The sequence below is a fragment of the Tenrec ecaudatus genome, chromosome 1 (assembly GCF_050624435.1).
Source record: "Tenrec ecaudatus isolate mTenEca1 chromosome 1, mTenEca1.hap1, whole genome shotgun sequence".
NCBI lineage: Eukaryota > Metazoa > Chordata > Mammalia > Afrosoricida > Tenrecidae > Tenrec > Tenrec ecaudatus.
In genome coordinates this window covers 232,105,550-232,133,301 of record NC_134530.1, presented here as the reverse complement: position 1 = coordinate 232,133,301, position 27,752 = coordinate 232,105,550, and the positions used below count along the sequence as shown (strand labels likewise).

General features: G+C 45.2%; 1 long non-coding RNA gene across 1 annotated transcript in view; it reads left to right on the top strand.

The window, feature by feature from the left end:
* Nucleotides 1-27,049, top strand: part of LOC142437369 (uncharacterized) — a 93,600-nt gene extending 66,551 nt beyond the window's left edge. Inside the window, exons 2-3 of the long non-coding RNA XR_012782196.1 lie at nt 24,937-25,050; nt 25,336-27,049. This is a non-coding gene — a long non-coding RNA (uncharacterized LOC142437369). The remainder of the gene's footprint in view (nt 1-24,936; nt 25,051-25,335) is intronic.
* The last annotated feature ends 703 nt before the right edge of the window (nt 27,050-27,752 follow it).

Sequence of the window (27,752 nt, the reverse complement as noted above, 5' to 3'; positions counted from 1 at the left end):
AGGAGAAAGAGAGAGAGACACTCAGTAAGCTGTCTGGGGATATGTACCATAAAGAAGTAAGAACCATAGCATGAGCAGACACTTGGGTACCCATGTCCATCACAGCCCCGTTCACAGAGCAAGAAGATGGAAATCACCTAAATGCTTACCAGGAGAAGACTGGCTAAAGAAACCCTGGTACCTGCGCACGACGGAGTACTATGTGTCACTGAGAAACAGTGCTGGAACCACGAAGAACTTCAACCTGGAGAGCGTCATGCCCAGTGACATTAACCAATCACAAAAGGACAAGTACTGTGAGGCCACTGTTATAAAGCGGGGGTGGGGGTGGGGGGAGGGGGAGACAAGCAAACAGACTTAGGAGGTTACCAAGGGGGCAGGTGGGAGACGAAGTGCAAGGGAGGGAAGAAGCAGCAATAGGCCACAGCAGGGCTCAGCAAACTGCGGCCCTTTCAATACGTCCACGTGGCTCTGAAGGAAAACTGGACATGTTTCAAGGATATTTTTCAGCCAATGGTGGTTTCATTTGTTTGTGAAAATGTATTTATGGCTCTTGAATAATTTTTAAAGTGTGAGGGACAGGATTGGCGCTGCCATCTCAAAAGTGTGCCAGGCCCGCAGGGCCAGAAGGTTGGCAGGTATTAACTTGGGTGACGAAGAGATAGTGCCCACAGAGAGAGAAAAGAAAGCAAAGTTGGGTGGGGAGGGGCTAAGCTCATGGGGGAGCACCACACAAGAGGACAACATGGGCCAAGATGAAGTAGGGGTGTGGGTAACTAGGGAACCAAAGGGGGACCAGGGTGCTGGGCTTGGCATGTCCATACACACTAACAGGCACATTTAGGGGCACTCAGAGTCCCACTGAAACGATCTTACCTGCCGTACAAAGGGGCTTCAACAAGTTCACAGAAAAACTCCCTGGTCCTTCCACTCCATTACTCCACAGAATTTGTGGAGCACCCTCGCTGGTTCCTTGAAGATGTCCCATGAGTTTCGTTCTATCTCATTTCGCTGATGAAGAATGAAGAGGTTAAGAGGTTAAGGACCTGCCTAAAGTCACACAGCTTACAAAGTCCCTACCCCCAGGCCCTCTGTGGTGTTGCCCGCTGGGCCTGGATCACCCTGTCCTGTTCGTTGGCCCTCCCTGTGGCTCTCCCTCTCCTGTGAAAGGAGCATGTGCTGCCAGCGTCAGGAAGGAATGTTGTGACTTTGCTGTGGCGACATGGCTGGCCCTCGCCCCTTCCTAGCTCTCAGCGGGAGAGCAGGGCTGGGGCCACCATTACCTAGTGGACTGGCTGCTGGAGCCCAGGCACTTGCTAGGCTAAATGATTGGGATGGTTCAGTGACAAGGCTGCTATTCGGGAGAATTTATGATGCCTCCTTCAGGGTGAGTCATGGAACCCCTGCAGTGAGGGAAAAGCAATTGTGAAACTCTGGGCCCCAACTGCTTTGGGATTGGCTGCCTCCCAGGCCGTCAGAGGGTCCATGCTGATCAATGATGCGGGCAGGTGGGAGGGGGGGGGCAGCCTCTAGTTGGGAAGGAGACTGTGGAACCCTGTGGTGGACTCCCTTAGACCTCTCACACTGGGTGCCAGCCTCCCCGGATGCTTTGGGGTCAGGCTCCACATCCCTCCTAGTCATCTCCCAGGGCTTTACAAAACCCTCCTTAGGTCTTGGTCAGCCAGCAAGGATTCAGGGGAACCCTTTTCTTGCTGCCTTTTGAGTCACCAATAAAGGAAGGTGGATGAGAATCAAACCTCAGGGTGAGGGCACAGTTCGCTAGTCTGATTTTCTCTCCCCTTAAAATCCCTATGCCACCGTGATCATGAGAAACTCCAGCCTCACGTGCTAACACATGCTCCTAAGGGTGGGTGAGGACAGCTGTCAGGGAGGGGCAGGTGCCCTCTTGAGACAGATGACAATGCAACTCCCCCAACACATCCCACTCATTCCCATCTGCCCTCTGGTGCCACGAGTTGGATTTCTTTAACACCCCCAAACCCAGAGGCTAGGATGCTCTATAGGCCGCAGGACACATGCACTGCCTGGCAGACGTCATCATGAGTATGGTGGAAGCCAGCTCAGTCCCTGGTGGTTCCCCACCCCAGGTGTCGCTGTTGTAAGCATGGGATTGGCTCCGTGGTGATCTCACGTCAAACAGAAGGCAGCATTCCTGGGGTCTGCACCATCTTCATGACAGGCTGACTGTCTGTGGCTCTGACCATTTGTGGTCACTTAGGGTGTTAGGCTGGCACTCACCAGACTGGTGGGAGTGCAGAATGGTGAAACCACTGTGGGAAACGGAATGGCCCTTCCTTAAGAAGTTGGAAACAGAAATACCACATGATCCAGAAAACACCGCCACACCACACACACACACACACACACACACACACACACACACACACACACACTTGACGTAAATCCTAGAGAAATAAGAGTCAGGACACCAAACCTAACTCACACAGATCCAGTCATCTATATTGTGCAAAGATAGAAAACAGTCAACCCTGAGACCAGATTGCCCTTCACTGTGCAGCCCACTCAGGACCTCAGCAGGAAAACCCCTCTGGATCTTTCTTGGGTGCTGTTGACTCCAACTTCATTCATAATCCTCATGGGATCTGAGTCTTTATGCCTCAACCCAGATCGCATGAAAAGCACACAAGTTGAAGGGTGGGAGAACCGCAAGGACTGTGATGTTACCTATTTGGAGGTGATCAGTGACCTACTGAGCAGCTGATGAAAGCTGTGAACTCTAGCTCCTGAAAAATATGCATATCTCCCAGAGTGTGCCATGCAATGACAGGCAGCTCTTAGCCCTAGAGACTACCCAGGGAATTAAGAACTACAGCTCTTAGAGAAGGGTACATCTGAAAGTGATAAGAGCTAGAAAACTCTACCCAGAAGATTCACTTGTAACACTACTGCCTCAATCCTGCTGAATAAAGCAAGCTTCCCATATACATGGAAGACCTGGATGCAGTGCGGTGGTGGCTGTCATAGTGATCCATCAGAGCCTGGGATGCATGTGATACTGTGAACTGGGTAAAGATTTACTAATTCATACACACTTGTTCCATGACACCTACTACAGTCATTCCACCTCTTCCCTGTTCCCCACACCTATACCTCTCTTCCTTCTAACCCTTCTGAACTTTGTTTCTGGGAAAGTGCTGCCTCCTAGATTCCAAGTGCTACTGTTCTTCCAATAGACCTGTCTATGGTTTACCTGAAAACCAAGTGTAATGGGTGAGCAAAAGCCACCGTCTCTGGGATTCTGTTAATCGCCATCGAACCAGCAAGCCCAATTTTCCCTACAATGCCAGGTCCCAGTCCACATTCTTTCTCCCACTCTGTGGTAGTTACATAATCTGTTGCCAATTTGAGACTATTAAGAGTGAAGGGGTGGAGTTTAGCCTGTCAATCAGGTTGCACCTTGATGACCTCATTTGGAGGCGCTAAGGAGATAAATAGCTTGCTGGAGGCAGGACACAGGCTCACTCCCTATGAGGCATTCCTGTTAACAAGACACATGGAGCTATGCTAAGCCCTGGAGCTGGAGGAGCCACATGGAGACACCTGCCAGCACTGAGATGGTTCTACTGCCACTGGATCGGAAAGATTTTCCACCCACTGGCCTGTGATCTTCCTGAACTCAGCATCATTGTATGTCTTGCATGAGTCTGAAGAGGAATTTGCAGACTGGTACTGGACACATGGGCTAAAACCGGACTTCCATAAGTCTTGATTTGGACTGGGCTAGGATGTTTTCTTAATATACAATGAATCTTTATATAAACCTCTTTCCTATACACATGTAAGTCTCCCTGGATCTGTTTCTCTAGTCTACCCAGACTAACACACACTATCCAGAACCCTAACAGGATTTCTTTCAGAGAAGTTGGCAGGGACGCCATCCAGTTTCTCCGGTCCCAGGATTGTGGAGGTTGATATTCATGTAATTCAACAATCTACTGAACTGCTGCTGTGGGTCTTCAATTTTCTTCACTCTGCTTTCCTCTAGGCAGAGAGTGACCAATAGTTATATCTTAGATGGCAGCTCAGGAGCTTTTAAGATCTCAGTTGCTGCTCACCAGACTTGGATGTTGAACCCTGACTTTGTGGACTATGTTATGCCAGTTGATCTTGATGCCCTCCTGGTCCTGATCTCACAGGGTCACCTTCCCTCAAGGTGTTTGGCTAAGTCCATGTCTAAGAAGTTTTCATAACTCTGTCTCCTAGATGCTTCTACCACATTCATGGATTTAGTGTCTGCAAAGATAAATACACATATGCAAACATCCTCTGCCAACCCTAAATATATTCATGGCTATATGCCCACCTGCCCTCCCACACTTGTCCAGCCTGCATGTCTATTCAAGCATCTACTCATAGATAACTCTAATTGTAGGATTGTGTGTATAGTAGTATTTGCCTCTGTTCCCTTTAACTCTTGGACTCCTCTCAGTGTCTCCCCCTGCCCCCATCTTTTTTGCTGACCTCCTTATTGCTGACTTTCTTTCCCTTCACCCAAGTTAATGCTCTAGCCAGTGAGAATACCTCCTACTATCTCTCACTCAACCCACTGCCACCAAGTATATTCCAACTATAGCGACTCAGTGGGACAGAGAAGAACTGCCTCTGTGGGTTTCTTTACAGGAGTAGAAAGCCTCATCTTTCTCCCATAGAGCAGCTGGCGGTTTCGAACTGCTGAAACAGTTAGCAACCCAACGTGTAACCCATTGGTAACCATCAAAGACTGTGTCTTTTATTGTGAAAATGTTTATTGACTTTTTATAATACAACACAACTTTTTACAAATACGATCTTTGTAATTTTATGATTGACTGATTTCACTCAGCATAATGTCCTGCAGGTTCGTTCATCCGTGTTCGACTGTTTCACAGATTCAGTGTGTTAGGCTGGGATGACTAGAGAAACAAATCCAGTGACACGCATGTATGTGTAAGAAAGGGCCTGGCTATTAATCGGAATAGTGTCTTAAAGGCTTGTACTCAAATAAGCCTTTATTTGCCTCACTGCTTTCTGCTTTCTTCACCACACTTTGCTGTAGCAACCTTATCTTCAGTGATCACTTCATGAAGCTGAGTATCAAGCAGGGACATGAAGTAAGAACTGATTATTCTTAAATTAGAGCTAGGATTTAGTTCTGCCCATTTTAAAATTGGATTATTATTTATCTTTTTGTTGTTGAGGTGCTGGCATGTATAGAAAACTCCACTGTATCCTTTGAGAACTCTCAGTGAACAGTCTAATAGCAATTGGGTTACCCTACTTTGAAAGGCTTTTGGCTATGTGGATCAATTATGGACAACATTACAAAGAATGGGAGTTCCATGACATTTAATTGTGCTTATGTGGTGTCTATAAATAGGCCAAGAGGCAGCTCTTTGAACAGAACAAGGGGATACTGTATGGTTTAAAATTAGGAAAGGTGTACCTCAGGGTTGTATGCTTTCACCATACTTATTCTACATACTGAGCCAATAATCAAAGGATATGGACTATATGAATAAATCTGTGGCATCAGGATTGAAGGAAGATTCATTGACAACCTGCAGTCTGCACACTGCACAACCTCGCTTGCTGAAAGTGAAGAGGACTTGAAGCTCTCGCTGATAATAAAGATCAGAGATTACAGAATCCGTGAAAAAGAAGATGCTAAACAGAATAAATCAAAACAGTTGCTACAGTGATGAGCTCAAACATAGCAATGATTGTGAGGATGATGCACAGTTGGTCAGTTTTTTCATTCTACTGTACACGCAGTCAGCAGGAGTCAGACGCGACTCGATAGCACCTAACAGCAGCAAATATGAAACCTGTTAAGCTACAAGCCAGCCTCCACCTGAAATATTAGTGTTCAGCTGACACTCAAGGAAAGTCACAAGTCTCCTCCATAAACAGAGATAAAAACAGGCAGAAAAAGGTATGTAGAGAAGACAGATACCATACAGCAAGCAGAAAAATCCTAAACACAAACAAATGAACAAAACCTATCAATTAGTAACCTCAGGAAAATAGAACATAAAAATATGAACCAGAGAAGAAAGAGTTCTTAGAAATATAAAAGATGGTAACTAAAGTAAAACTTTTCAATAGAAGGGTACCCAGGACAATGAATGAAAAAGCTTTCCACTAGAACGCATCAGTATCAAAGTTTAAAACACAATGGAGAAGGAGAACTTCTGGGAAGTCCCAGAGAGGAAAAACTATCACATACACAAAGGAAAAAAGTTAGAAGGATATCTAAGGATATCCTTATATAGCACATAATGAAGACATGTTTGTGAAATTCTGAATGAAAATTATTTTGAACTCAGAATTATATACCCAGCTAAATTATCAGTCAACTGTGAAGGGAAAATAAAGGCATTTTCAGATATCCAAGACTAAAATTAAAAGTGTGCCTCATGAAAGAAGCCATGGCGTTCAAGCTCCCTTAAATTAAAAAAGAGCACAGAAGAGATGAATCACCAGCGTTGAGGGGGACGGAGTTAGAACTGAACAATGAACAAATGGAATTGAATATGACTCATGGCGAACCTGTGTGTGACAGATTAGACTGGCTCCATAGAATTTTCTTGGCTGTCACCTTTACAGAAACAGATCAACAGACATCCTTTCTTTTTTTCCTCATGATTATTGAGTTTATTAGGGAAATAACTGGTTACAATTCAGGATCGAGAATGTTCAAGATATAGTTCTTTGGTCAAGACACCACATAGTCTGCTTGAGCTAGTGCGAGAAAGTTCTTCAGCCCACTGGCTTCTTGGCTTCTGCCCTACTTCTCCAAAAACACACTGCCATCGAGTCAATGTGGACTCAGAGCAACCCTATAGGACAGTGTAGAACTGCCCCTGTGAATTTCTAAGACTGTATGTAACTCTTTAGGGGAGTAGAAAACCTCGTCTTTCTCCTGTGGAGTGTCTGGTGATTTTTGAACTGCTGACCTTGCATTTAGTAACCCAACGTGTAACCATTACAACACCAAGGCTCCTTGTGTAATTAAGCACACACTCCAACAATAAGCCTTGACCTAAAAGTTCTTAGCTCTAGCTCCATAGGTGGGCAAAGCTAATTTCCTACCCATCCCCAGTTCAGTACCTGGAGGAGCCCAGTCTAACAACTAGTCACCTCCCCAAAGGTACTCAGCTCTCTCGATGCGTAGGCCGTGAATCCCACCTCTTTGTACCCTGCTCTTGATTCTGCTCCCGTTGCTGCTGCCCCTTCTCTATCGTTACTGCTCTCATCTCTCCCCATCTTTGGGGGGGTCATAGCTCTCGGTCTCCTGGATTGAGGAGGTTCATCCCAGCTCTTCTTTCTTGATGGTTGTGAGAGTCCCCTCAGCAGGCCTTTCTCTTGGGTACCAGCATGAATGTTCACACCACCGACTGTTTCTTCCTTAGTTGAGTACAAACCATTTGTGCTACTCAGGCACCTGTGTGTTTGAACAGTGGAAAAATTGTGGAAATTCTGATAGGATTATTAAAAAATTAGATGGGGAATTATAATAAGTAAGGAAAGCTAAGAAATGGTGAGAGGGAAAGGTGGTATTCATTCAGGGAAAATATAATGGTGTAAGAAAGAGCATTGACATGAGTGTTGTGAAATCAAGCGTGAAATCAGGAAAAGCTGCTTAGTTGAGCAGGATGGTCTCTGAGGACCAAGGGTAGAGGAGGTTGGGCTGGGGACTGCTATTTTAACCCTATTTTATGGTCCGGGTCACTTTAATAAAACAAGCATTAGCTATACGAAAGCAAAAAGCACGGCTCTGGAGTCAAATTCCCCAGGCTCACATCTCTCTCTACGCCTTACTGGCCACAGGGTCTGAGTCAAGCCTTTAGCTTCACTGAGCCTCTGTTTCCATATCTGCCCAGCAAATTATGGTGGGAGTTCAATGTAATTTCTGTAAAGGACCTGGTGCAAGCTAAGTGCTCACTAAATTAAAGCCATTATGATTTTTTAAGGATTTGCGAACAGTTCTAGAGTAGAAAGCAAAAGAATATCCCACTGCCTTGTGTTTGGGAGGAGTCCTCCGCTCCTGGCTAAATGTCACCCTTGCATTTTCCAGTAAGTTCCAGATGTTCTACAGAATTCCCACCCCATCCCCTCAATGCCGGGTAGTTAGTGATGTCACAGCCAGCTTTAAGCGTTGGAGAAGCTGCAGGCATGGGGGCGGGAGCCGAGGGAGGAGAGTACAGCAAGGAGTGGCTTTCACATAAAGGCCCAATTCATTCACAGGGACATGCCTGCGGGCTTGCTTTCTGACACAATCTTCCCACACAACAAGCTGCATCCAGGGGAGGGATCAAAGGCAGCGCCAAGATGGGTATTCTAGGCAGGCCTAAGAAGGCCGCCTCAGACTCAGCCGGGGCCTCAGGAGCACTTTGGAGTCAGGCAGGAGTGACTTGCTCCTTGACCTTTCAGGGTCCCAGGCTCAGAGCAGCCAACAGTGGTCTTGTGCCTAAGCCCAACACTAAGGAAACTGGCGGCTGAATATGCCGACCCCCCTGGCTGTAAATATATGTACATTTACTTAAATATATTAAAGGAGGGACTCTCACTTTTTGTTATTTGCCAAAAAAAAAAAAACACCTCAAATTCACTGACACCAAGTCAATTCTGACTCAAAACAACTCTATAGCACAGGGTAGAACTGCCCCTGTGGATTTCTGAGACTGTAACTCTTTTTTTTTCTTTTAAAAATCATTTTATTGGGGGCTCATACAATTCTTAATCCAATCCATATATTCATCCAATGTGTCTTGTACATTTGTTGCCTTCATCATTCTCAAAACATTTTCTCTCTACTTGAGCTCTTGGTATCAACTCCTTATTTTTTCTCTTCCCTCAAGAACCCTTGATAATTTATAAATTATTATTTTTTCATGTCTTACATTCTCTGACGTCTCGCTTCACCCATTTTCCTGTTGTCCACCCCCCAGGGAGGGGTTATATGTAAATCCTTGTGATCAGTTCCCCCTTTCTACCCCACCTTCCCCTTCCCCTCCTGGTAGCACTACTCTCATTATTGGTCCTGAGGGGTTTATCTGTCCTGGTTTCCCTGTGTTTCCAGCTCTTATCTGTACCCATGTACATGCTCTGGTCTGACCGGATTTGTAAGGTAGAATTGGAATCATAATACTGGTGGCAGGAAGCATTTAAGAACTAGAGGAAATTTGTATATTTCATCATTGCTACACTGCACTCTGACTGGCTCATCTCCTCCCCGTGACCCTTCTATAAGGGGATGTCCAGTTGCCTACAGATGGGCTTTGGGTCCCTAATCTGCACTCCCCCTCATTCACAATGATATTATTGTTTGTTCTTTGATGCCTGATACCTGATCCCTTTGATACCTCATGCTCAAACAGGCTGGTGTACTTCTTCCATGTGGGCTTTGTTGCTTCTGAGCTAGATGGCCGCTTGTTTACCTTCAAGCCTTTAAAACCCCAGATGCTATCTCTTTTGATAGCTGGGCACCATCATCTTTCTTCACCACTTTTGCTTATGCACCCATTTGTCTTCAGCGATTGTGTTGGGTATGGGAGTAAAAGGCCTCGTTTTTCTCTTGAGGAGAGGCTGGTGGTTTTGAACTGCTGACCTTGTGGTAAATAGGTCATGCATAACTCACCATGCCATATGGTAGGAAGGAAATATGCTATTCTGTACTTTAACTCGCTTAATTTTTATAATGACTTCATGAGTGAGACAAGTTAAACGATTATTCCCATTTTGCAAATGAGAAATTGAGGCACTTGCCCAAGGTCTTTGTAGGCACAAAAAATCACCAGAGCATTCTTATATTCCAGGAAAGCTAGAAAAATGCTTAAAAATCACAGGGACAATTGTTTTTTCCCCAAAAGTTCTTCAAACATGTTGCTATGTTGGCTCTCCTCCTCCTGCCCTACCTTCTGGGTCCCTGGAACAGCAGGAAACATGGTCAAGACACAGTCTTAGAATTCAACAACTAAATCTTGGAATTGAGGTACCTCCCACCAACAGGACCCTTGGTGGAGTAGTGGTTATGGGTTGGGCTGTGATCTACATAGTCAATAGTTCAAAACCACCAGCAGTTCTGTAGGAGAAAGACTGGGCTTTCTATTTCCTTAAGCAGTTAAGTTTCAGACTCAACGGCAGTGAGTTTAGTTTTAATATTTACCAGAAAGTAATATCATGGTATAAAGAAAAGATTGAAGTTGTCAAGGATTTAATATTGCTTGGATCCACAATCAATCCTCATAGAAGCAGCAGTCAAGAGATCCAACAATGCATTGCATTGGGTAAATCTGCTGCACAAGACCTCTTTCAAGTGTTGAAAAGAAAGGATGCTACATTGAGGGCTGATGTGTGTCTCACCAAAACCATGGTATTTCAGTCACCTCGCATGCATGTGAGAGTTAGGCACCAAATAAGGTAAACTGAAAAATAATTGCATTTGAATTATGAATTGCATTATTTAGATTATGGTGCTGGCAAAGAATACTGGAAGTACCATGGATTATCAAAAGAACAAACAAATCTGTCTTGAAAGATATAGGCAGAACGCCTCTTAGAGGCAAGGTTGGCGAGACCTCGTCTCATGTACTTTGGACATGTTGTCAGTAGAGACCAGTCCCTGAAGAAGGACATCATGCTTGGTAAAGTAATGGGGCATGGAAAATAAGAAGACCTTCAACAAGATGGATTGACACAGCGGCTGCATCGATGGTCTCAAACATAAGAACAAGTGGGAGAATGGCACACAGCCAGGTAGTGTTTTGTTTTGTTGTACGTACGGTCATTATGAACTGGAACGAACTTGATAGCACCTAACAACAACAGTATTTACCATGGAGCCCCAGTAGTGCTGTGGGCTAGGCATTGGCCTTCTAACCACAAGGTCAGTGGTTCAAATTCACCAGCCACTCCATAAGAGACAGATGAAGTTATCTGCCCCTATAAAGAGGAACAGTTTTGCAAACCCTAAACAGGGTTGCTGAGTCAGAATCAACTTGATGGCAGTGTGTTTGATTTTTGAATGTTTACCAAAGGGGTTCTGGAGGAGCAAATACCTAAAGGTTGGCAGTGCAAACCTTCCTCTCCAGTCCATGGCAGAAAGATTGACCATTTGCTTTCATAAAGATTACAGCCTAGTGATGAACCAGGCAGGGGGCAAGGTAGCAATGATGAAACATATAACTTCCCTCTAGTTCTTGAATGCTTCTTCCCCCCCCCCCCCCCGCCCACTATCATGATCCCAGTACTACCTTGCAAATCTGGCTAGACCAGAGGATGTACATTGGTACAGATAACAACTGGAAACACAGGGAATCCAGGACAGATGACTCCTCCAGAACCAGTGATGAGAGTGGCAATGCCTGGAGGGTGGAGAGAATGTAGGGTAGAAAGGGGGAACTGATTACAGGAATCTACGTATAGCCTCCTCCCTGGGGGGGGGACAGCAGAGAAGAGGGCAGGGGGAGATGTCAGACAGTGCAATATATGACAAAATATTAATAATATATGAATGATGAAGGGTTCACCTGTGGGGGGAGTGGGGAGGGAGGGGGAATATGAACAGCAGATATTAAGGGCTCAAGTAGAAGGCAAATGTTTTGAGAATGATGATGGCAACAAATGTACATATGTTCTTGACACAATGGACGGATGTATGGATTGTGATAAGAATTGTATGAGCCCCCAATAAAATGATTTTTTTTAAATAGCACACACAAAAAAGATTACAGCCTAGAAAGAGCTATGGGGCACACAGAGGGTCTCTAAGAGTCAGAATTGACTGAATGGCACAGGACAACAATAGCTACCAGGAAGCAGTGGTGGTTCGGTGGTATAATCTTTGCCTTCCATGGGGAGACGTGGGTTTGATGCCTAGTCAACCACCAGCAGTTTGCCCGTGGAGGCTTGCATGTTGCTGTGATGCTATGATTTTAAACTGATATCACTGGTGCTTCCAGACTAAGGCAAACTACTCAAAAAAGGTCTGGAGGTCTACTTCTGGAAAAGCAGCCAGTGATAATCCTCTGGATCACAATGGTTCCATCCAGTGGTGGGATTCAAACAGTTTAACAACTGGTTCGCTGCCCTAGTGACCGTTTTAAGTATAAAAAAAGATATACCAAGAGGTACCGATAGTTTGTTATTTCATATAGTTAATACTTAAATAAGAACAATAAAAGAGTTACACAAAACTAGATTATCTTACAAGAGTTTAAAAATATGAATAAAAGTTAAATAATACCAGACAAAAAACAACAGACCTGTTATTTAAGATATTTCTATATTACTTCCTGATTGGTGTCCTCACTTCCAATATTCTTCACTTTTATCCGAGCATCACCAGCTGTGTGATTTCCCTGTAGGAGTAGGGTTCCATTCCTTTGGAGGAAGGCCAATTCGACAATTGTGGTTGGTATATTGTAAACAGACAACTTCTTTGAACATATTATGTTCATCTTTGAAAATCCCCTTTCTGCGTCCGCTGAGCTTGCAATGGTTCTGACAGTACTTTTAGCTCTTTGAGCACTTTCAGGAATTGCGTATCTCACTCATGATATGCCGTGGGTATTTGGGAGTAACACAAAGCTGAAACGAATGACAGCCTGTCTCCCTCTGGTTGTTTGGCACTTTTTTTCTTTATATTATATGTTTGTTTACTGAAGTAACAAACACAGCGGAATGCAAATGTAGTATTTCATCAGAAGTAGAATGAGATTTTTGAAATAAAGAAAGATTACAGGCATAGTTCTGTTTAAGTTTTACACCATGGACTGGAACGAACATTACTAGGGATACTATAATATGCTGTTGGACAGATGAACGGTTATTTTAAAAAGTAAGGAATGCTAATGTGTGATTTCTACATTGGGCAGCTGCCCAGCCACCCACCTTAGAGAGACCCCTCATTACATGTGCCACATTAACAACCTCTTGGCCAAACTCAACAAAAAAATTAGTTGTCTGCCCTGCCCATCGGGTGCGTACTAGCTAAATCCCACTGTGTTTAGGGTTTCTCCGAGGAGATGGCAGCGAACAGCGACTACAGTCTCCACTAAGGCTCTACCCCACAGGTGCTCTTACAACGCCTTCACCACCTGTACTTACGTCATCCCGACAACCACTCAGTCACTCTGGCCCTTACTGCGTGTGCTTCATGTCTCCCTTTCCCTCTTCCATACCGCACCTTTTGGGAGGACAGGAATCTTAGGCATCTTATTTACTGTGCAGCACCAGCGTCTAGAACTGAGCCCTCACCTTAGCACCTGTTTACGCTGACACAGAAGCTCGACATTGCGGAACTTGTCCAAGGACCCACAGCAAATACACGTTCGCGCTGGGCCTTGAGCTTGGAGTCTAATCACCCCACAAGATGAAGTGAGTCAAGGCTCCTGCGCTCCTGGGGAGTGCTGTTATGAGGCATCTGTCACGAAAGAGGCCCACCTGTGGCCACCTGGAACAGCCGTAGCCAAGTCAACCCGTGGGCAGCCGTTTGGGGTGGGATGGGAGCAGCCAGGACGAGGAGCATGAAAATATTACCCCAAAAGCAAGTTCTTAAGATATCAATGCAATTGAGGCACCAGTTGTCCCAGGCCAAGCCCTCCATATAGATGCCAAACAGAAAGGCTACAAAGCACAGCAGCAGCACAGTGGAAGGGACCTACCAGGGCTATTAGGGGAATCGAGACCAGGGCACCCATATAAGCCTGTTCTACGCTGTGAGGCCTCTACCGCTTCAGCATCTTCGTTGACATCTGTCTCCCATGGCCCCTTTTCTGTGTAACTGAAACTCCACAAGTGTTTAGAAATTTTTCTTTTTCCAACAGTTTTATTGACAAGTAATTTCCACATCATACAACTCAATAGTTCGATCGTTCAGTTCGATCGAGGAGAACTGTACAAGCGCCCTGCATCGATTGCAGCGCACCCCCCTGGTTGGCGCCTGAGTTGAGCAATCACAGTCCATTGCAGTCTCCCTCCCACCTCTCGTCTTCATTCTTCATTCCCCAAGTCCCCTTTCCCTCCACAGCACCCCCACCCCTGCTTCCCCTGTAGCCCCTTGTAGCAGTCCTTATCGTGATGCATCCACTCCCCCTGCGCTTCACTGCTGGGAGAGCCAACAGAAAACAGTACCAAACAAGATCACGCTAAAGTGGTAAGGATAAAAAATAGTACACAGACAAAAATGCAAATCATGCATAAGAAGGAAAAGGCCCCCAACAACATTCAAAAAGCCAGGGAAGAAAGTTCTGTCATGGAACCAGTAAAAGATACTTCGACACAAAACAAATTCAGGTCTGTCTATAGGGTGGTCAACTGGCCACGTACTAAGTTGGAGCCAGCAAAATCAAGATCACAAGGGTCTCTGCCTGGCAATAAGACTGATTGAGACTCTTGCCTGTGGCCAGAGCGGATCTGTCGAGTGGCTCAGTCTGCACAGACACTCTGCAGGTGGGGTTCGGGCGCCCAGCATCCCCAATGGCGCTCCACACATTGGGGGTTCAGAATTTTAGCTCTGATGCTTTTCTTCTCATCATGTTCGTATTTTGTAATCGTCATCTCTGAATCACACAGGCTGGGTGCTTCTTCCATGTGGACTTAGTTGACTCCTCACTTAGACGGCTGCTTGTTTGAATACAAGCCTTTAAGACCCCAGACATTATTCCCATTGATAGCTGGGCACCATCTGGTTTCTTCACCACACTTTGCTGTCCCACCCTTATCTTCAGTGATCATGACATTTCTTTCTAATAAATGAGAAGTGGGGTAGGGGCTATGAATCTAACTTTTGCTACATTCACCCAATATGCAACTGGATCCAACATGAGAGGATGCAGGGCAAGGATGGATTCTATTGATAGGTGGTAGGTCTTTGACCTGTTTTAAGAGAACCGTCTTGTATGTCCATATCTGCTGAACCAGCAATGTCAGCCAGGAGGGTCAGCCACGTTACAAACATGATCAATAACCCACGGAAGCTCCAGTCCCAGACAACTCACAAGGGAGAGAACTCCAATAAGTCGACCTTCTTCTTCTCACTGCCCTCAAATAGATGCCAACTCACAGCAACCTATTGGGCAAGCTAGAACTGCCCCTGTGAGTTTCTGAGACTTCAACTCTTTACAGGAGTAGAAAGCTCCTACTTCCTCTCTTGGAGTAGCTGGTGGTGCCAAACTGCCAACCTTGTGATCACAGCCCAACACATTAGCACTATACCACCAGGATTCATAATAATTAGACCACTGCAATAAATCCAATCAATTTACTTTTTAACTGTATGGCATTTACGGGCAACGTTTTACCCTGCTTTGTAAACAGAGTTTTACCTTATGTTTCATAACTTTAACTTTAAATTATGTTCAGTACACATATAGATGCAATATAGCATATTTAATATAATACTGACATGGGTTATAATATAATACATGGTGGTGTAGGGTCACTTTGAGTTAGAATCGACTGAATGGGTGGTGTTTTGGAACATAGCAAAAGTAAAAAAAATACTGGAAATATTTATCTAACATAAAAAGTTTAAATTCATACAACAATAACAACATTCAGATATGAAGAAGGGAAATATCAGAGATACAATTGTGAACACCCAATTTTTGGAAGGCAGTAGAGGACTGTGGGATCCCAAATCCATCTGCAGAGTATCCAGTCAGCTAAGCTGCTGGCAGATCCCCTCCAGCCACAGCTAAGGTCTGGAACAACCTTCTATCAAACACAGATCATTGCCATCCTGATTACGCTTGGATCAGCGTGATACCAGGTCAGTTGACCTCCCTCTAGACCCGACCTGAATCTGTTCAAGGTGCAAGGATCTCTTGCTTCTTCCATGACAAAAATTCCTTCCCTGACTTTTTAAATATTGATGGTGGTCTTTTCTTTCTTACTCTTTGCTTGTATTCTTATCTTTATGTTACTACTTTTTATTCTTACCACTTTATTTTGGTTTTGTTCTTTATTGTTTCTGTTGGGTTTACCAGTTATGAAACACAGGAGGTAGATATATTGGGGTTATAGGGGTGGGGGTAGGGAGAGATAGGGAAGGTGAGGGGATTGTGGGAATAAACAATGAAGGCAGAAGGGGGAGGGAGCAATAGAAGTGAACGTGATTACACAACTCATTTTATAGGCAATTTAATCATGGGGGAAACAGAGAAAGAAAATGTTCTAAAATTGACTGTGGTAATTACTGCACAACTATTCTTGATATGACTGAATGAGGGAATTGTATGATATGTGGATTATGTGCCAACAAAACTGAAAAATATTTCATTCATGTATCACGTGAGTGGGTTTTGTCTTACATGTGGGACACAGTACTTAATATTATTTTGTATCTACTGAAGATTAGTTCCTAGGGTCATTAAGAAGATGGAAAATTCAGTATTTATTGTGATAAATATGCTTTCGTGTTGCAGCAGTGAGTGTGTTTCTAAATTTGTCTTCTAAGAAAAGAAAGAAGGGCTTTTGTCAGAACATTATGTTTATATTTTATCCGAATATTTACATGTCTCTATGTGGCAGTTACACAATTTCATGTCAGCTTGATAAAAGAGTGAAGGGGGGGAGTCTGCCTGTCAGTCAGGTCACAGCCTGATGATGCCTCCTTGAGAGCATGGCCTTCTCATGAGTTTTCTGGGAACTTCTCTCTCTTGATTCTGCCATTAGAAAAGGTGGCTCTCTCTCTCTCTCTCTCTCTCTCTCTCTCTCTCTCTCTCTCTCTCACCTTAAACATTCCTGTTGACAAGCCACATGGAGCCACGCTATGGCACCGGCGCTAAGATGCTTCCACCCACTGACCTGTGATCCTCAGCATCATTGCATGTGCTGCGTGAGTCTGAAGAGGAATTTATGGACAGGTGTTGTGTTTATGGGCTAATCTTGGACTTAGGAACTTGATCTGGACTGGGCTTGGATGTTTTCTCAATATCCAATCACTCTTTAATATAAAACTCTTACACACATATGAGTGCACATTTTATAAGTTTTATTAATAATAGCATCTATGTTTTCCTTCTCATTTCAAACCACATTCACTCCTCCCTATCCAGGCTTTCCAAGGCTGTAAGTCGGTCCGGGAGCGGAGTCTACCATTCTCGCTGGTTGGTGTGTTTGTGGTTGGGCCTCTAACAGTCACCCAACGGGGCTACCAGGCTCCTGTGGTAAAGTAGAGCTTTGGCAGCGGGCTCAGCCACGGCGATGCGTGTGAAGACGGCACAGGGCGGGGAGGCTTTTGTTCTGTTGGGCAAAGAGTTGCTGTGAGAGGGACTCACCTGGACAGCACATAAACAATAAAACACCGTCAGCGGCGGCAGTACAGCCCCCACTTGCCTTCCTGCAGCCCTGCAGCAGAGAGCGGAGCAGAGTGTGCCGCCCAGAGATAGGGTCAGAACAGGAAGCAGGTGGAATGACCAAGGGCATGGATCAAACTTCCAAATTCTGGTTCTTTAGTACCCTTAGCCTTGGGCAGCCACTTCATCCCTGTGACCCTCGGTTTCTCACTTGTTACAAAGTGGACAAGACTCATGTGATTTTGTGAAGGTGAATTGGATTAATAATGAGTATTGGGGACACTAGCTGGCCCCTTAAGAGGTGTGTGTGTGTGTGTGTGTGTGTGTGTGTGTGTGTGTGTGTGTGTAAATACCATCAGTCTGGGCATATACTCATGGGAGCGCCTGTATGTGCATGGCATCCTGATCTGTCTGCATTCTCAGTTACAAAAAGGGACAGCCTATACTGGCATGCACAGTCATGGCCCACCATTCACTAAGGGTCATGTATCAATTAGCCTTTGCGACATAAAAATCCATCCTAAAAGTTAACAGTGTGAAACAACCACCACGTTATTGCTCACCATTCAGGGGTCAGGAGTGTAGACTGTGGTCAGTGGGACAGTTCTGTGGCTCTCACCTAGGGTCATCGAGGACAGGGTTTCTCAACCTTGACACTATTTTGGACCAGATCATCTCTGGCTGAATGTGTGTGGGAGTGTCCTATGCTCTGAGAGATACTTAGCAACATCCGCGGCCTCGACTCACTTGGTGCCAGAAGCACCTCTCCCCTAATTAAGACAGCCAAGAATATCTGCAAATTGATAAATAGCCCCCTGGTGCAAAATTGCCCTCTGATAAAACCGGTGGTCTCAGGGGAACTCAGCAGGGACAACTTGGCTTACTCTCACTCTCAGCTTTCAGAAGCCAACCCAGACGTCTGTGACAGCAGGCAATCTTCGCAGAATTTGACGCCTCTCTTTCCCCATACCTGCTACCTTAATCTGTTCCTTTTATATTTTATAAGAAAATGACTCAAAACTCACACACACGTTAAAAAAAAAAAAAGCCAAACCCACTGCTATCTGAGCTGATTCTGACTTTCATTGACCCTGTATGGGTTTTCTAGGTCTGTACATTTTTACAGGAGCAGACAACCTCAATCTTTCTCGGCCTGAGCAGCTGATGGGTTTGAGTCTGTCTCGTGGGGCTGTTAAGAATCTAAGTGTCCTCTCCAGCATTTGAACACCACAATAAAGGCAGGAAATAACACTGGATTCGGTGGCCAAGGAGGCTTCCCAGGGGAGGGCCAAGAAACCGGGCCTTGCAAGGTGCTGGGATTCCTCAGGTGGAGAGGGCAGGGGGAACCCCAGGAGGAGGCATGTGACTTGGGGAGGGTGAGCTGCTGTATCTGTAAGAGCAGGGTCTCCACGGCCATCCTGCCTCGGGACACTCTCATGACCCCTGAGTGCCCATAGGACCACTCGGCATCGGAAGCACCAACTCCGCCTCCCGTGCCGGGCCCCATGAAGAGCCTCCTCTCCCTGAGTCCCAGGCAGCTCGGGAAAGAACTCCCGGGCCTGGTCTCAACGCTGCCAGTGCCCCCAGGAGCTGAGGCAAGGCATTTCTCCTGTCTGGGCCTCAGTTTCCCCAGCTGCCAAGTGAAGGGACCTAAAGCCTAAAAGAACCTGGGGTCTGTTGTTTAAGCCCACAGCCTGTGGAGTTAGGCGAGCTAGGGACTGCCTTCTGTGATCCTTTTCGGTGTGTAAATTAACCTCTCCAAGCCCAAGATGATGAGGCGCTTGGAGATCATTGTGTTGACTGTTGTGTTTAATTTTTTGTATTTTAAAAAACATTTTATGGAGGCCTCTTGTAGCTCTTGTAATAATGCACGTATCAATTGTATCAAGCACATTTGTACATACATTCCCATCATTCTTTGCTGAACATTTATTTTCTATTGAGTCCTTGATGTCAGCTCTTCTTTTTATCCCCCTCCAACCTCCGCCACCCTGTTGGCCTCTTGATAAATTATAAATTATTACTATTTTCAAATCTTACACTGACCATTGTCTCCCTTCCCCCACGGTTTCTGTCGCTCCTTCCCCCTGGGGGTGTATGTGCAGTTATGCATCCATCACCACAATCTGTTCCCCCTACTTTCCCCCTCTGCCGACCTTCCCCTGTTCTCCAGGGATCACCACTCCGATTCCTCTTCCTGGATTCCGTGTGTCATGAGCTCTTATGTCTTATCAGTACCTGTGCACATGCTCTGATCTAGGAGGTTCTGTCTGTCCAGGGTTAGATCCTAAAGGTTCTAGGGACACCTCTGATGGAGGCTCCCCTCTCCCCAGGCTGACAGAGAAGAATGCTTTTCAAATCCCCAGATGCTGGGGGAAGAGGACAGAGATGTCACCTAGACACCAGGCCACCCTCCTCCGTTGTGAAAAACACTCAGAGCCCGAGCACAATGGAGAAGCTCTGTGGCTGGTCACAAGAGAAAAGCCAAGCTCCTGTCTGCCCACAGGGGAAAGGTCATATCAGAGTGCAGCCAGCACTGGCCTTGCCAGCCCTAGGGAGAGTTCCGCTGGCCCTGGCCTGGCCTGGGCCAAGGCTGTCAGCCTCCCGCTCAGCACCCTCTGTGTTGCCAGTGACCTAGGCCACCAGCAGACAGCACCTCCCCAGAGGACAGCTCGTGTGGATGTGGGCCCTGCCACCTTCGGAACAAGAGCAGGGGCAGGGTTTCCCCCTGAGACCTGGGCAGAACTCCATTCTGAGTCTTAGAAGCCCAAGTATCAGAAAGGAGGGATGCTGGAGAGCCCCTCCTCTGACAGATAAAGAAGTTAACCTGCACAGGTGTGACTGTACTTCCCTGGCTGGCTCCTCGCTGGCTCCTTCACTGCTTCCTTCTCATCTCTGACCTCTGAATGTTGGCGTGGCCCAGAGTCCAGCTCATGGAGCCACACACCATCTCATGGAGCTCATCCAGGCCTGTGGCTTTAGGGCCCGCGTGCATGTATGTGTGGATAGACAGATGATCATTAGCTATCTCCAGCCCAGAGTCTCTCCCGAATGAGTCTCAAACACCCAACTGCCCACTCAGCTCCTCTACTGGTGTCCAAGCACAGTGCCCTCTGTCACCACCCTCCTCATCTGAGCTCGTGGTGGCTCCATCATGCCCCAGGATAAAAACGTTGGCATCATCCTGGGCTTCTGTTTCTCTCATACCCACACCCCATCCTTCAAAGTGTATATGGATTCTGACCACATCTCCCCAACTCCCCCTACGCCTTGCTCTGAGCCACCATGACTCCGCTGGCTGGTTTTCAGTAGTCTTCTAAATGGTTGCCTTGCCCTGGTGCCTCTGAAGCATGTTATGAGCTCACTCCGTAGCCTGCCTGTCCTGTGAAAGTCTGACCGAAGTCAGCTGAGGTCCCACCCCTGCTCGAAGTTCTCTAATGGTGCCCCATGTCATTCGACGCAGCAAAAAAGCAGTTTTCCCAGAGGCCCGCTCATTCCTGCAGGCTCATGTTTCCTCTCAACCTCGACTCCTCCAGCTTTTTTCCTGCTTGCTCCACTCCAGCCGCAATGGCTTCCAACAGGCCAGGCTCTGAGAAACAGCCCCCCCCCCCTCCTTGAGGTCTTAGCATCTCCTGGGAAAACACTTCCGCCAAGGGTCTGCATGGCTTCCCCTTACTGGGCACTTCACCCCAAGTCTTTATTCACATACCACTTTGCAAGGATTTATTCCCTAGCCTCCTTAATTAAAACTGTTCTCCCCCTATGGCCCCCTTTTTACTTAATTTTCTCACATGCTCATCTCCATCAGAAAGGGTCTTCTGTTGTTGCTGTTTTATTTTGTTTACTACTTGTCTCCTTTGACCAACGTGTTAGTTTCCTGAGGCCAAAGGGTATTCTCTGAAGCATAGTAGGTCCTCAATAAACACTTAAATGAATGAATGGACAAGCCTCAAGGGTTCTGGTGTCCGTGCTGACTTTTCCCACACACACCCTGGTACTTGGTGCATGAAACCAGGAGCCAAGGAATTGGAGAGCAAGAGAACACTGTAGATCATGAAGCTCAGTCCTTTCTGTGGAGGGAAACTGAGGCTCACTGAGATCTCAAAGTGTCACAACAAGCCGACTTTTGAGCTGGGGTTAGGATGCCCGGTCCGCTGGTCCCTCTACCACCCACAACCAGCTGTTACCCCATTGTGACAGCAATTCCCAGTGACCTGACCTATACATTTGGAACAAGGAACCTACCGAGAACAAAGAAATGAGGCAGGAGTATTTTTAGCCTTGGTGGTTGCTAAGTGCCTACATATCTATATGTACAGCTAAATATAGGCATTAAATCAGGAAGCAAGTTACGTGGTGGGTCGTTGTTCTGGGGGTGGCTGAGTGGACCTGTTACAACATGAATGGTTTTTAGTCAGCGTGGCTTATTCCAAGGAAACTGTGGCCCTATTGTGTAATCTGGAAGCCACACACCTCACATTGGGGTTCAGAAAAAGTCTGAAAAGTTAGATCCTCTTTTTTCCTTTTCCTCAATTAGCCAGAAACACCAAGGAAAACTCCCAGACCCACGCCAGGCCAGTAACCAACTAAGGCTTTTTCTGGTCAAAATCTCCCGATGGCCAAGAGGCCCCAAATAGCTAAGGCAATTTTGAAGAACAAAGTAGGATTCACACTTCCTGATTTTGAAACCCACTATACAGCGACCGTATCCAAAATAGCCTGATACCGTCATCTTAATAGAAGCATAGACGGATGGGCTGGAGTCGATGGTACAGTAATAAACCCATGCATCTGTGATCAACTGATCATCAACAGGGTGATAAGTCTCCTCAATAAACAGTGCTGGGGAAATTGGATTTCCACATGCAGAAGAATGAGCCAGAATCCAGGCCTCATGCTAGCCACCAAAACCAATTTAAAATTTAAAATGAAAAGTATAAAATATTGAGATAGACTGGCAGCGAGGGTCATAAGAGCAGGGGCACCATAAGAGAAAACTGTTCAACGGGACCTCCGAAAAATGAAGGACTTTTGTTCATCCAAGGCCTAAATGAAGACAACGAAGAGACAACCCACAGGTTGGGGGACATTTTAGGGAATTTATATCCAGTAAGGGTCGAATACTCAACATCTATGCATGATGTCCACAAGTTCACAACAAAAAGACAAGTAATCTCATAAAAAAATAGCAAAAGACTTGAAAAGGCATTTTGCCCCAAACGATAGTCAAATGCAAATCAAAAGCACAACGAGATACCACCTCACTCCCACTAAAGTGGCTAATTTAAACAAATAGAATGAAAAAGAATAACAAATGTTGGTATAGATGCAGAGAAATTAGGGCAGTTCTACCCTGGCCTTCAGGGTCCCTGTGAACTGGCAACCTACTCGATGGCAGTGAGTCTGGTTTGGATCCATCGCTGTTCGGAATGTAAACTAGTGCAGCCACCGTGGAGAACAATTGGCCAGCTCCTCACAAAGTTAAAACTAGAACAACCATAAGACCCAGCAGCAGTCCCCTTGCCCAAGAGAGGAGGCCCATAACTACCATCTACTTACCATTTTAATGCCCGCTTTGCGTCATCATGACATGCATTCATCGGGCAGGTGTGGCTCTGCGGCTGTGAGTGAATATTATTGAAAGCTTTGTCCTGCCACCACCCCTGTAGTTTGTGTAAATAGCGCCCAGTCACTTAAGAATCGTATCTGTACACGTCAACAATTCATGGAATGCAGTTGCAGCTCATAGCTGGCCTATAATTTCCTTTTCTCAATAGGGTTTAAATTCTATACTATTAGCTAAAGTAATGACACTGTCGATGTGTACTGGTTACACATTAGGCAAGGTCAGCAGTTCAAAACCACCAGCCAGCTCCACAGGGGAGGAATGAGTCCCTCTATTCCTGTGAAGATTTGCAGGCTCCAAGACTCACAGGAACAGTTCTACCCTGCCCTATAGGGTCACTATAAGTCAGCACTCATCTAATGGCCTTGGCAATGATGGCCCAGGGGCATGATTGATAATGTTCTCTGATGTAAAATGACAATGATGTCTCTAAGGTGAACTAAAGATATGAATACTATAGCAAAGTGTGGTGAAGAAACCATGCCCAGATATCAGACAGAATAATGTCTGAGGTCGTGAAGGCTTCCTTTCAAACCAGCAGCCATCTAAGTGAGGCGTCAACCAAGTCCACATGGAAGAAACAACACCAGCCTGTGGGATCCAAGGATTGCAAACAATGCAATCTAAATCTAAAGAAGGGAACTGCAGCAGAACTTAAATTGTGAACACCCGGATTGCAGAGGATATGGATGACAGGGGAAGCCCAAAACCCTTTGGCAGTTTCCACACATGGATTCAGCCTCCAGTGAACCCTTTCTGGTCATAGTTGAGAGATGTGAATGGCCCTGTTATCAGACAGAGAGCGTCGTTGTAAAGCTGATGATGACAGATGTAGTTAGGTCAAAATGTAATACCATATCATTTGATCTCCCTTTAGACCCATTTTATTTATTTATTTTTAAACATTTTATTAGGGGCTCATACAACTCTTATGACAATCCATACATATACATACATACATACATACATCAATTGTATAAAGCACATCTGTACATTCTTTGCCCCCATCATTTTCTTTTTTTTTTTACATTTTATCAGGGGCTCATACAACTCTTATCACAATCCATAATATACATACATCAATTGTATAAAGCACATCCGCACACTCCCCGCCCCAATCATTTTCAAAGCATTCACCCTCCACTCAAGCCCTTTGCATCAGGTCCTCTTTTTTTTTGTCCCCTCCCTCCCCACTCCCCCCTCCCTCATGAGCCCTTGATAATTTATAGATTGTTATTTTGTCATATCTTGCCCTATCCGGAGTCTACCTTCCCCCCTTCTCTGCTGTCCGTCTCCCAGGGAGGAGGTCACATGTGGATCCCTGTAATCAGTTCCCCCTTCCCAACCCACTCACCCTCCACTCTCCCAGCATCGCCCCTCACACCCTTGGTCCTGAAGGCATCGTCCACCCTGGACTCCCTGTGCCTCCAGCTCCTATATGCACCATTGTACAACCTCTGCCCTATCCAGCCCTGCAAGGTAGAATTCAGATCATGGTAGTTGGGGGGAGGAAGCATCCAGGATCTGGGGGAAAGCTGTGTTCTTCATCGGTATTACATCGCACCCTAATTAACCCATCTCCTCTCCTAAACCCCTCTATGAGGGGATCTCCAGTGGCTGACAAATGGGACTTGGGTCTCCACTCTGCACTTCCCCCTTCATTCACTATGATATATATATATATATATATATATATATATATATATATATATATATATATATATTCTTTTCTCTTTTTTGCATGATGCCTTATACCTGATCCCTTTGGCACCTCGTGATTGCACAGGCTGGTGTGCTTCTTCCATGTGGGCTTTGTTGCTTCTGAGCTAGATGGCCGCTTGTTCACCTTCAAGCCTTTAAGACCCCAGACACTATCTCTTTCGATAGCCGGGCACCATCAGCTATCTTCGCCACATTTGCTTATGCACTCGTTTCTTTAGACCCATTTTAAAGCTGTTTCCGTTTTTGTTTTGTTTTTTAATGAAGAGGAAATCCATGTGGATTAATCCCCTGCTGAATCCCCTCTGACCATGGAGCAGGCATGTGAGGAGCCTTGCTATCACGCAGAGTGCATTGGAAAGTGGATCATTGCAGATGCAGGTAAGTTAAAATTTAGCACCCTATCATTTGATCTCCGTTAGGATCTTTTAAATTTGTTCTAGTTTTTATAACATTTTCTGCTTCTTTTCCTTTTTTAAAAGAAATCATTTTATTGGGGGCTGAGTTAAAGTTTGTTGTGCCAACCTGGCCGATAAACACATGTGGGATTAATTGAAGGGGGGAGAGATAAATGGCTGAGTGACCCTCACCTTTCTAGTTCTTGGGTCTCTTGCTTTCTGATGGTTGGTCCAACGTGGGGCTGCCTTAGCCAGTTCCCTGCTTTAGATTGCAAGGCTCACTTCCTGCAAGACATCCCTGAGGAGTAGCCACATGGACCTACCCCGATGCTGCCCGAGGTGCTGGAGCAGCCGTGTGGAGACCCCTGCCAGCACTGAGATGCTTACACACTCACTGAATTGGCTTTCCTCCTGCAGTCGGTGCCATTGCGTGTGTTTTGTGAGATGGGGGAAGACTTTGTTAATTGGTGTCGGACATATGAGTTAATGTTGAACTTGTGGCCTTGGGCAGCACTGGGTTGGCATGTTTTCTTGATGTGCACTTACCCTTTATATAAAACTCTCTCTTATACATGAGTTTCTGTGAATTTGTTTCTCTAAAGTACCCAGACTAACACAGGGGCTCATGCATATATTATAACAAACCATACATCCAGTATCTCATCTGTTTTCTTTTTGATGAAGACTTTTACCTGTTTTACTTTGTTATTATTTGTGTGTTTTTAAATGTTTTTCTGTGTATGAAATTCAGGATGGGTATATCTATAGAACAGTGTCTTGGATTGGTGGTTCTATGGGAGGAGGGCAGAGGAGGGCGGGGGACATGGGGAGCTAACAACAGTGAGCACAAGCATGAAGCAAATGTTCTAAAACCGATTATGGTGATGATTGTAAACTCTCCTTTAAAAAATATCTTAATCTTTTTTAAAAAAACCATTTTGGGGGGCGCTTACAGCTCTTATCACAATCCATACATACGTCCATTGTGTCGAGCATTTTGTACATACGTTGCCATCATCATTTTCAAAGCATTTTCTTTCTGCTTCAGTCCTTGGTATCAGCTCATTTTGTAAACTCTTCTTGATGTGATTAAACTATGGAATTGTATGATATGTGAATCATATGCCAATAAATTTATGGGGGGAAAAGACCAAGCAATCTCAATCTTAGGTTTACACCCAAGAGAACTGTCAGCAGCCACACAAAAGCATACACGTCCACCGGTGTCTATTGCAGCACTATGGACAATATCCCAAAGGTGGAAGCAACCGAAATGCCCATCAACAGAGAGGAACAAACAATGTCCGCGCCAAAATAGCAAAGAGACCCGAAGTCCTAATACGTGCTACAACATGGATGGATCTTGAAACATTAAACCGAGTGAAAAAAATACTACAAAAGGGAAACTGATATAATCTCCTCCATATAAATAATGTAGAATAGGCAGATGCGCAGAGAACGAAGTTTATCCGTGGCAGGAAGGAAGAGGTAAAGGAGACCAGTTCTTTTTTTTTTATGTTTTTGTTTTTTTATTCTTTGATTCTTTTTTTTTTAAATCTTTTTATTGGGGCTCATAAGGCTCTTATCACAGTCTGTACATACATCAATTGAGCAAAGCATCCTTATACATTCGTTGCACTCGTCACTCTCATAATTCACCTTCCAATTGGGTTGGAGACCAGTTCTTTGGGAAGCTGTGAGCATCTGTCTACAGACAGTGATGGGGAAGTTGGCAGCGATCATGGGAGGTGGTGCCATAGCATGACGAATGTCTCAACAGCACTAAATTGTGCACCTGAAAAATGTTAAATTGTCAAATGTTGTGTTATAAGTATAAATGTAACCATGTGCTTGACACAATGGATGGATGTATGGACTGTGATAAGGACTGTACGAGCCCCCAATAAAGTGATTTAAAAAAAGAGCTCATAACCCATGGAATCCAGGTCAGATAAGCCCTTCAGGAACAGAAATGGCAGTAGAGATACCAGGAGGGGGGGTGGGGAGAAAAGGGGGGAAGAAACCGTGGGGGGGGGAGATTGTGATCAGTGTAAAATATCGAAGTAATCATAGTTTATAATTTATCAAGGAGTCACAGGGTGGGAAAGGGGATGGAGGGTAAAAAGATGAGCTTATACCGAGGGCTCAAATAGAATGGAAAATGTCTAGAAAATGATGATGGCAACATATATACAAGTATGCTTGATACAATTGATGTATGGATTGTTATAAGAACTGTACGAGCCTCAATAAAATGATCTTAAAAACAAACAAACAAATGTACAGATGTGCTTTATACAATTGATGTATGTATATGTATGGACTGTAATAAGAGTTGTATGAGCCCCTAATAAATTGTTTTTAAAAAAACCCGAAAAAACAAACAAACAAATAAATAAATATAGATGTAACAATAAAAAAGTGGTTTTTTTTTTCCACTTGATGTCAATTGTTCTCTCCTTGGGGAGAAATTGAGATTCTAAAGGAGGAATCTGAACAAAAGCCTGGAGCCTCTGTTCTCAGCTCCACCCTCTCAACCCTGTCATTTGCCCGGACATGCACCTCTGGGAACCAGAAACTTTCCTGCACCTCAAACCAGGAACTAAAGCTGGACTCAGCATGGGGCCCCTCTTGCATGTCAGATAGGCAGGTAGGTAATAAATAGATGGCTGGATGGATACGCTA